The 11,722-nt window shown below is 45.2% G+C and overlaps 1 protein-coding gene across 2 annotated transcripts in view; it reads left to right on the top strand.

Annotated features, from left to right (window-relative positions):
* The first annotated feature begins 1,920 nt into the window (after window positions 1-1,920).
* mafgb (MAF bZIP transcription factor Gb) overlaps window positions 1,921-11,722 on the top strand; it is a 34,245-nt gene continuing 24,443 nt past the window's right edge. Inside the window, exon 1 of one of the 2 annotated variants that reach the window (XM_036948148.2) lies at window positions 1,921-2,595. The gene's annotated coding sequence lies outside the window, so the exon portion shown is untranslated. The remainder of the gene's footprint in view (window positions 2,596-11,722) is intronic. The other variant, XM_090195356.1, reaches the window with a different exon arrangement.

Below are 11,722 nucleotides of genomic sequence, written 5' to 3'. Positions count from 1 at the left end.
AGTTTATGTACAGATCTAGACAGATCTATAGTTTATGTACAGATCTAGACAGAACTATATTTTATGGACAGATCTAGACAGATCTATAGTTTATGTACAGATCTAGACAGATCTATATTTTATGGACAGATCTAGACAGAACTATAGTTTATGTACAGATCTAGACAGATCTATAGTTTATGTACAGATCTAGACAGATCTATAGTTTATGTACAGATCTAGACAGATCTATAGTTTATGTACAGATCTAGACAGATCTATAGTTTATGTACAGATCTAGACAGATCTATAGTTTATGTACAGATCTAGCTATTATGGGTAGTCATCTAAAGTGGCATCCTCTCCCCCTCTCCTTCTCTCCCTCTCATCTCTCTCCCCTCTCTCCATCTCCCTCTCCTCTCTCCCTCTCCTCTCCCCCTCTCCTCTCCCCCTCTCTTCTCCCTCTCCCCCTCTCCTCTCCTCTCTCTCTCTCTCTCCTCTCTCCCTCTCTTCTCCCCCTCTCCTCTCTCTCTCCTCTCTCTCCCTCTCCTCTCTCTCTCCTCTCCCCCTCTCCTCTCTCTCTCCTCTCCCCCTCTCCTTCCCTCTCCTCTCCCCCTCTCCTTCCCTCTCCTCTCTCTCCTCTCCCCCTCTCTCCTCTCCCCCTCTCCTTCCCTCTCCTCTCTCCCTCTCACCTCTCTCCCTACTCTCCTCCTCCCCCTCTTGTCTCCTCTTTTCTCGCCAAGTTTTGTTCTGTACACTGCCGATGAAAGACGACAAAGAGAGAAAGATAACGTAGTTTAGACCAGGGGTGTCAAACTCATTCCATGGAGGGCCTAGTGTGCAGTGGGTTTTCAGGAGGAAGGATTCTCACACCTCTGTGAGAATGCTGTTCATTGACTACAGCTTAGCGTTCAACACCATAGTGCCCCCAAAGCTCAAGGACCCTGGGAGAAACACCTCCCTCTGGAACTGCAGGGCCTAGTGTCTGCAGGTTTTGTTTTGTCCTTTCAGTTAAGACCTGGACAACCAGGTGAGGGGAGTTCTTTACTAATTACTGACCTTAATTCATCAATCAAGTACAAGGGAGGAGCGAAAATCGCTGGCCCTCTGTGGAACGTACTGTAGAACGGCATCTACCTGTAGCCGACTGTGAAGTTTGTTCTCTGTACATAGAGGGTGTATCTCAATAATCTAAAGTACAGAATGACCTCGTCTACAGTCCTTCAGTTTGTTCTCTGTACATAGAGGGTGTATCTCAATAATCTAAAGTATAGAAGGACCTCTTCTACAGTCCTTCAGTTTGTTCTCTGTACATAGAGGGTGTATCTCATCTACAGTCCTTCAGTTTGTTCTCTGTACATAGAGGGTGTACCTCGTCTACAGTCCTTCAGTTTGTTCTCTGTACATAGAGGGTGTATCTCAATAATCTAAAGTATAGAAGGACCTCATCTACAGTCCTTCAGTTTGTTCTCTGTACATAGAGGGTGTATCTCATCTACAGTCCTTCAGTTTGTTCTCTGTACATAGAGGGTGTATCTCAATAATCTAAAGTACAAAGGACCTCTTCTACAGTCCTTCAGTTTGTTCTCTGTACATAGAGGGTGTATCTCAATAATCTAAAGTACAGAAGGACCTCTTCTACAGTCCTTTTAATTATTTTCTTGCAAGTTGCATAGATCGTTAATACATGGACAATAATTGTTCCATTTTGGTGAGTCCACGCTAACTCTTTGTCACTGATTCAGTGTGTGTGAGAGAGTCTTTGTGTGTGTGTTGTCGGCTTACTCGAGCCTAGCACTCCTCATACGCTTTTAAAAACACCGAAATATAACGTTATTCAGTAGTGAGTGCGAGAGTGTGTTGCCACTCAATCGAAGCTTGTGTTTTGCTGAGTGGGCACGCGCTCTGCTCTACTCTTTCCTACGTCGCGCCCGCCGGGGTGTGTGTGCTGCTGACTGCGGGTGCAGCGACATCATGCCGTTGGAGCGCTAGACACGCCGTTTTAAAGGGCTAGCCTCACTGTGCTGTGCCGTTCTCTCTCTCTCCCTCCCTGCGTGCTGTGTGCTGCTGATTCATCACGATTAGGTGGTTAGCCAGCCTGCCTGCCAGCCATAGGCTACATGCACAAGCCATGCCAACCAGATTGAGTGGGGGCTTTCACAGCTAAAGTAGACAAAGAAAAGGCTTGCTTGTCAAACGTAAGCTAGGCTATAGCATCGCACTACAGTGCAGAGAGAACAACATGTGTGGCGGTTGGGAATATTTTTGATAACTTCATTGCGAGATAGATTGATCATATCGAGAGTTACGGGGGGACTGGGAATCCCCCCCGGTTTTCAGAAATCAGACATCGTTAATCGGTTTACATAGAGTAGCCTAGCTAGATAAGGAAGAGGAAGATATATCGTGTATTCGGGATGTGTAGCCGAGTTGGAACTGTCTAGAAAACGTGATTATAGGTTAGGTGGCTGGAGATATTCACAGCAGAAGAACTGTCCGAGTATTCGAGTGCTGAAACGGAAGCAAGCGGAGCGGAGCGGAAAACGGGCCGCACTGGATAGGGACGCAACAACCGCGAGCGCGGTCAGCGTGTGTCTGTCTGTTGCTATTTCAGAGGTAAGATTCATAACAGCTGTTTTCAGGGAGTTGTTAACGTTGCATAATGATGATAGTGTAAACTCGACGTCACTTTCTAGTCTTGATGTCTTTAATTGTATGTGCCTTAGTTTAATATTGCCAAGAAGGCATGTGCGTGTCAAAAGTGAAAGAGACAAACGCATGGCAAATTTTATGACATTTGTTTTTTTTTGTGTCAGGGGGCACGGGGGTTACAGTTTAAAACGTCTAGCCTCCACCTCTCCTTTTATTGGTGTCAAATAATTTCCCCGTATTTCGTATTTAGGGAACTATTATTTCTAAACGTTTTTTTTCGGTTTATTTCGCGCGACAGCCACAGAGAGTCCATGGTAGTAACAGCAATAGCGGAAGACATGCTTGCTGATTCATCACAACGTTGTGTTTCTCGCTCGACGGTTGCGCGAGCTGAGTACAGGCACGGAGCGAGGGAGCCATGGCAACATGGCACCGGCGGGCTGACAAAGGTCTAGCTAGCGGGAGGAGGGGGGAGGAACGGTTCGTGCCTGTTGCGCCTAAATATTGCTACACCATTGCAGTGGTGGGAAAATACAGTAGCCTACACGGCTCAAAATTATATATATATTTTTTTTATAATAAGCGACTGTTGATTCATATAAATCTTGCTTTATGTGTTATATGGGGCGTGTTTACACGATTGGTCGAAATTCAGGTGAACTGAACATCGGCGGTCAATTCAGATTGCTGAACAAGCTTTACCTATATAAATCCATAGCTTAAAGTAAGCAAGCACCATGTAATGATAATGATAATAAAATAGTTTTGTTTGTGTTTGAGAAACAAGCGCCCCCACTCCAAGGTTGACGCTTCTTAGCAAACACACACACACGCGCACGGTGCCATATCATCTTAATCAGTGCTAGCCATTGCATTTCTCATCCCTCTGGTGTTGTTCACAAGTAATTTAACGCTGACCGATGCCTATGTTAGCAACTTTTCACACACACACAACTTTGCTGATTGTGTCGGAGCAGGGAGAATGGAGTGAGAGATGAAGAAAGGAGGAATAGAATGAGAGAGAGAGAGGGAGAACAAGGAGCGTTTTGTCTTCAAGGCATTCCAGAGAAAATGCTGAGAGGAAGAAAACTCTCTCACTTGACAGATGGTGTTTTCACTTGTTACTTACTACAGCGCCTTTAGCTGTGTGAATCTGTGTGTGTGTGTGTGTGTGTGTGTGTGGTGCACATCTGCGAGACACTGAGACATGCAGCGTAGCCCCTGGGTGTGTGCTGCTGTAACAGCAGGCGGAAACACAATTCAAAGAAACTAAGTGGGTGGGTGGGTGGTGTCGGGTGGGGGGGGGGGGGGGGGGGGTGGTATGGGGTGGTGGGTGGGTGGTGTCGGGTGGGGGGGGGGGGTGGTGGTATGGGGTGGTGGGGGGGTGCGTGGTGGGGGTGTGTGGGGGGTGGGTGGTGTCGGATGGGTGGGGGGGGGTGTGGGTGGTATGGGGTGTGTGGGGGGGTGGGTGGGTGCGTGGGTGGTGTCGGGTGGGTGTTTGGGGGTGGGTGGGTGCGTGGTGGGTGGTGTGGGGTGGGTGCGTGGTGGGGGGTGGGTGCGTGGTGGGTGGTGTGGGGTGGGTGGTGTGTGGAAGGTGTATGTTGAAGGTCAGGAAAGGATTGTAAAGTATCTCTTTTTACAGTGAACATTTTGCAACTTGACTGCCTTTCTCACGGTGGAACAGGTGTCTAACCCAGATGTAGAGTCACAGTGTAACATACACACACATACACACACACACACATATATACACACATGCACACACATATATACACACACATATACACACACACACATATACACACACACATATACACACACATATATATACACACACACATGCTCTCGCTCTCTGTTTTCTCTGTGTTTTATCTCTGTATACTTTTTCCTTCTCTCTCCCTTACGGACACGGAGTGTACAAAACATACCATGACCCAGACTGACCAGGTGAATCCAGGTGAAAGCTATGATCCCTTATTGATGTCACTTGTTAAATCCACTTCAGTGTAGATGAAGGGGAGGAGACGGGTTAAAGAAGGATTTTTAAGCCTTGAGACAATTGAGACATGGATTGTGTATGTGTGCCATTCAGAGGGTGAATGGGTGAGACAAAAGATTTAAGTGCCTTTGAACAGGGTATGGTAGTAGGTGCCAGGCGCACCGGTTTGTGTCAAGAACTGCAACGCTGCTGGATTTTTTTACGCTCAACAGTTTCCCGTGTGTATCGTGCATGGCCCTCCACCCAAATGACATCCAGACAACTTGACACGACTGTGGGAAGCATTGGAGTCAACATGGGCCAGCATCCCTGTGGAACGCGTTCAACACCTAATAGAGTCCCGACGAGGCTGTTCTGAGGGCAAAAGGAGGTGCAACTCAATATGAGGAAGGTGTTCCTAATGTTTTGTATGCTCAGTGTGGGGAGGGAGGGAGACAGAGATGAATGTAGTTGATGAAACACAGGGTAAGAACTCGGAAAGATAAACTCAGCAAAAAATGAAACCTCCCCTTTTTCAGGACCCTGTCTTTCAAAGATAATTCGTAAAAATCCAAATAACTTCACAGATTTTCATTGTAAAGGCTTTGATGGTTCAATGACCCATAAACAATTAATGAACATGCACCTGTGGAACGGTTGTTAAGACACTAACAGCTTACAGACGGTAGGCATGAAAACTTAGGACACTAAAAAGTCCTTTCTACTGACTGAAAAACACCAAAAGAAAGATGCCCAGGGTCCCTGCTCAGCTGCATGAACGTGCCTTAGGCATTCTGCAAGGAGGAATGAGGGCTGCAGATGTGGCCAGGGCAATAAATTGCTATGTCCGTACTGTGAGACGCCTAAGACAGCGCTACAGGGAGACAGGACGGACAGCTGATCGTTCTTGCAGTGGCAGACCATGTGTAACAACACCTGCACAGGATCGGTACATCCGAACATCACACCTACGGGACAGGTACAAGATGGCAACAACAACTTCCCGAGTTACACCAGGAACGCACACTCCCTCCATCAGTGTTCAGACTGTCTGCAATAGGCTGAGAGGGACTGAGGGCTTGTAGGCCTGTTGTAAGGCAGGTCCTCACCAGACATCACCGGCAACAATGTCGCCTATGGGGACAAACCCATCGTCGCTGGACCAAACAGGACTGGCAAAAAGTGCTCTTCACTGACGAGACGCGGTTTTGTCTCACCAGGTGTGAAGGTCGGATTTGTGTTTATCGTCGAAGGAATGAGCGTTACACCGAGGCCTGTACTCTGGAGTGGGATCGATTTGGAGGTGGAGGGTCCGTCATGGTCTGGGGCGGTGTGTCACAGCATCATCGGACTGAGCTTGTCTTCATTGCAGGCAATCTCAAAGCTGTCCGTTACAGGGAAGACATCCTCCTCCCTCATGTGGTACCTTTCCTGCAGGCTCATCCTGACATGACCCTCCAGCATGACAATGCCACCAGCCATACTGCTCGTTCTGTGCATGATTTCCTGAAAGACAGGAATGTCAGTGTTCTGCCATGGCCAGCGAAGAGCCCGGATCTCAATCCCATTCAGCATGTCTGGGACCTGTTGGATCGGAGGGTGAGGGCTAGGGCCATTCCCCCCAGAAATGTCCGGGAACTTGCAGGTGCCTTGGCGGAAGAGTGGGGTAACATCTCACAGCAAGAACTGGCACATCTGGTGCAGTCCATGAGAAGGAGATGCACTGCAGTACTTATTGCAGCTGGTGGCCACACCAGATACTGACTGTTACTTTTGATTTTGACCCCCTCTTTGTTCAGGGACACATTATTCCATTTCTGTTATTCACATGTCTGTGGAACTTGTTCATTTTATGTCTCAGTTGTTGAATCTTATTTACACATGTTAAGTTTGTGGAAAATAAACGCAGTTGACAGTGAGAGGACTGAGTTTATGTCTCTTTATGAGTAACGTGGCAGGTGGTTCTGAACAAACACCCTCTCAGGGTAATCATTATCCCTCTGGCGTGTGTGTGCTGTTCTGTTTGTTTAGGCTTCACCTTATGGATGAGTGTGCTTTGCATTCCTGGATCGTTTTTGGGGACTAGGCTATGTGTTTGTGTTTGTTTTATTGTGTGTGTGCTAATCATGATCTTGTTTACCACTGGGATGTGTTTGAAACTGGTCTATATGATATGATACACTACTATATGATATGATATGATACGATATGCTGAGGAAAACTTAAAAGCTGTTAGTCGAGAGAGAGGAAATGGAGAAAGAGAGAGGGAGCAGGAAGAGAGGGAGATATGGAGAGAGAGGGAGGAACAGAGAGAGAAGGAGAGAGCGAGATTGAGGGAGAAGAAAGGAAGAGGGAGGGAGGGAGAGAGAAAGAGGGAGAGGGAGATGAGGAAAGAAAAAGGGATGAAGAGCATGAAAGAGAGGAGAGAGAAAGAGGGAGGAAGATGAAGAAAGAAGAGGGATGAAGCACATGAAAGAGAGGAGAGAGAAAGAGGGAGGAAGATGAAGAAAGAAGAGAGAGGGATGAAGAGCATGACAGAGAGGAGAGAGATGAAGAGCGAGAGAGAGGGAGGAAGATGAAGAAAGAGAGAGGGATGAAGAGCGTGAAAGAGAGAGGGATGAAGAGCGTGAAAGAGAGGAGAGCGAAAGAGGGAGGGAGATGAAGAAAGAAGAGAGAGGGATGAAGAGCATGACAGAGAGGAGAGAGATGAAGAGCGAGAGAGAGGGAGGAAGATGAAGAAAGAAGAGAGAGGGATGAAGAGCGTGAAAGAGAGGAGAGCGAAAGAGGGAGGGAGATGAAGAAAGAAGAGAGGGATGAAGAGCGTGAACGAGAGGAGAGAGAGATTAGAAGCAGCATCAGATCAATAGAGGAGAGTTTTTCCTTCAGTAATAATGATGAAATATGGCGTAAGCAGGAACTACCATACTACTGCATAATCACACACACTGCTGCGCGGGAGTGTGTTTGTGTGCGTGTGAGAGAGATGGTAGGGTCTGTTTACATTGGGACTTCTGTAGATTTCACAACATCCTTTCAGAATAGGAGTTATGTAAATACTGATTAGGACAATTGGCAGATGAAGTTATGCCTATTCACTTAGATATCCACTATGTTAGATACAGTATCTACTATATCCACTATGTTAGATATCCACTATGTTAGATACAGTATCTACTATATCCACTATGTTAGATATCCACTATGTTAGATATCAACTGTGTTAGATATCCACTATGTTAGATATCCACTATGTTAGATACAGTATCTACAATATCCACTATGTTAGATATCCACTGTGTTAGATATCCACTGTGTTAGATATCTACTATGTTAGATATCCACTATGTTAGATACAGTATCTACTATATCCACTATGTTAGATATTCACTATGTTAGATACAGTATCTACTATATCCACTATGTTAGATATTCACTATGTTAGATGTCCACTCTGTTAGATATCCACTATGTTAGATATCCACTGTGTTAGATATCCACTGTGTTAGATATCCACTGTGTTAGATATCCACTATGTTAGATATCCACTATGTTAGATTCAGGATCTAGTATATCCACTATGGTAGATATCCACTATGTTAGATATCCACTATGTTAGATACAGTATCTACTATATCCACTGTTAGATATCCACTGTGATAGATATCCACTATGTTAGCTACAGTATCTACTATATCCACTATGTTAGATATTCACTATGTTAGATATCCACTGTGTTAGATATCCACTGTGTTAGATATCCACTATGTTAGATATCCACTATGTTAGATACAGTATCTACTATATCCACTATGTTAGATATCCACTGTGTTAGATATCCACTGTGTTAGATATCCACTGTGTTAGATATCCACTATGTTAGATATCCACTATGCTAGATATCCACTATGTTAGATTCAGTATCTACTATATCCACTATGGTAGATATCCACTATGTTAGATATCCACTATGTTAGATACAGTATCTACTATATCCACTATGGTAGATATCCACTATGTTAGATATCCACTATGTTAGATACAGTATCTACTATATCCACTATGTTAGATATCCACTGTGTTAGATATCCACTGTGTTAGATATCCACTGTGTTAGATATCCACTATGTTAGATATCCACTATGTTAGATTCAGGATCTAGTATATCCACTATGGTAGATATCCACTATGTTAGATATCCACTATGTTAGATACAGTATCTACTATATCCACTATGGTAGATATCCACTGTGTTAGATATCCACTATGTTAGATACAGTATCTACTATATCCACTATGGTAGATATCCACTGTGTTAGATATCCACTATGTTAGATACAGTATCTACTATATCCACTGTGTTAGATATCCACTATGTTAGATATCCACTATGCTAGATATCCACTATGTTAGATTCAGTATCTAGTATATCCACTATGGTAGATATCCACTATGTTAGATATCCACTATGTTAGATACAGTATCTACTATATCCACTATGGTAGATATCCACTGTGTTAGATATCCACTATGTTAGATACAGTATCTACTATATCCACTATGGTAGATATCCACTGTGTTAGATATCCACTATGTTAGATACAGTATCTACTATATCCACTATGGTAGATATCCACTATGGTAGATATCCACTATGTTAGATTCAGTATCTACTATATCCACTATGGTAGATATCTACTATGGTAGATATCCACTATGGTAGATATCCACTATATCCACTATGTTAGATGTCCACTGTGTAATATGTCTACTATGGTAGACATCCATTTCTTATAGTTAAACCTCCTCACAGAAACTAACAGCGATCCTTCTCTGATCAGTATGGTCGTAGTGAGTTCTCATATTTGAGAACTTCTCCCCTCCTCTGGGGGCCGGTACTGAATAACGTTATATTTGACCCCTGGGGGCCGGTACTGAATAACGTTATATTAAGGCTAGGCTCGAGTAAGATGACACTACACACATTAAACAAACACACACACCCTGTATCACACACACCATAACACACACACACACACCCTGTATCACACACACCATAACACACACACACACACCCTGTATCACACACATCATAACACACACACACACACACACCCTGTATCACAGACACCATAACACACACACACACCCTGTATCACAGACACCATAACACACACATACACCCTGTATCACACACACATCTTAGTATACACTTACACACCCTGTTCACACACACATCTTAGCATACACACACACACACCCTGTATCACACACACCCTGTATCACACACACCATAACACACACACACACCCTGTATCACAGACACATCTTAGTATACACATACACACCCTGTTCACACACACCCTGTAAAACACACACACACACACACACACACACACACACCCTGTATCACACACTTATCTTAGCATACATATACACACACTGTAACACACACACACCTTAACAAACACATCATAACACACACACACCACTGTAACAAACTTTTATTATAGTGTGGTTATTGAGAAGGGTAGAGTATAGAGTGCAGGGCTCTGTGAGGAGAAGGGTAGAGGATAGAGTGCAGGGCTCTGTGAGAGGAGACTCAGGAGAAGGGTAGAGTATAGAGCGCTGGGCTCTGTGAGAGGAGACTCAGGAGAAGGGTAGAGTATAGAGTGCAGGGCTCTGTGAGAGGAGACTCAGGAGAAGGGTCGAGTATAGAGTGCAGGGCTCTGTGAGAGGAGACTCAGGAGAAGGGTAGAGTATAGAGTGCAGGGCTCTGTGAGAGGAGACTCAGGAGAAGGGTAGAGTATAGAGTGCTGGGCTCTGTGAGAGGAGACTCAGGAGAAGGGTAGAGTATAGAGCGCTGGGCTCTGTGAGAGGAGACTCAGGAGAAGGGTAGAGTATAGAGTGCAGGGCTCTGTGAGGAGAAGGGTAGAGTATAGAGTGCTGGGCTCTGTGAGGAGAAGGGTAGAGGATAGAGTGCAGGGCTCTGTGAGAGGAGACTCAGGAGAAGGGTAGAGTATAGAGTGCAGGGCTCTGTGAGAGGAGACTCAGGAGAAGGGTAGAGTATAGAGTGCAGGGCTCTGTGAGAGGAGACTCAGGAGAAGGGTAGAGTATAGAGTGCAGGGCTCTGTGAGAGGAGACTCAGGAGAAGGGTAGAGTATAGAGTGCAGGGCTCTGTGAGAGGAGACTCAGGAGAAGGGTAGAGTATAGAGTGCAGGGCTCTGTGAGAGGAGACTCAGGAGAAGGGTAGAGTATAGAGTGCAGGGCTCTGTGAGGGGAGACTCAGGAGAAGGGTAGAGTATAGAGTGCAGGGCTCTGTGAGAGGAGACTCAGGAGAAGGGTAGAGTATAGAGTGCAGGGCTCTGTGAGAGGAGACTCAGGGTTGTCTTTCTATTGCATCATCTTTCTGTGTTTTTCAACTTGCCGCAGTTTTCAACTGCAGTGTGGCGATGAGTTCGATACTGTATTATAACACATTTAACAACACCAGGGAAGAAAGGAAAGAAGACTGGAAGAGAAGAAGAGAAGGAGAGAGGAAACGCCACACCTCAAATACAGCCCCAGACTAAAACACACTTCTTCTCTGTGGGTGATGATGGTGTGTCTCTTCTCTGAGAATCAACAGTTCATTCGTATACACACACCCTGAACCCCCCCCCCCCTCCCCATCCCAATTCTCCACTCGCACACTCAAACCACACTCAAAACACACTCAAAACACACTCAAACCACACTCAAAACACTCCACAACACATACTCCATGTTGGTACAATGAGAATCAACCGTTTCCCAGGGTCGGTACAATGAGAATCAACAGTTTCCCAGGGTCGGTACAATGAGAATCAACCGTTTCCCAGGGTTGGTACAATGAGAATCAACAGTTTCCCAGGGTCGGTACAATGAGAATCAACAGTTTCCCAGGGTCGGTACAATGAGAATCAACAGTTTCCCAGGGTCGGTACAATGAGAATCAACCGTTTCCCAGGGTCGGTACAATGAGAATCAACAGTTTCCCAGGGTCGGTACAATGAGAATCAACTGTTTCCCAGGGTTGGTACAATGAGAATCAACAGTTTCCCAGGGTCGGTACAATGAGAATCAACAGTTTCCCAG

Source organism: Oncorhynchus mykiss, chromosome 13 (assembly GCF_057628025.1).
Source record: "Oncorhynchus mykiss isolate SJ-2025 chromosome 13, ASM5762802v1, whole genome shotgun sequence".
Lineage (NCBI taxonomy): Eukaryota > Metazoa > Chordata > Actinopteri > Salmoniformes > Salmonidae > Oncorhynchus > Oncorhynchus mykiss.
The sequence above is the reverse complement of the archived record's forward strand: the minus strand, read 5'-3'. Positions and strand labels throughout refer to the sequence as shown.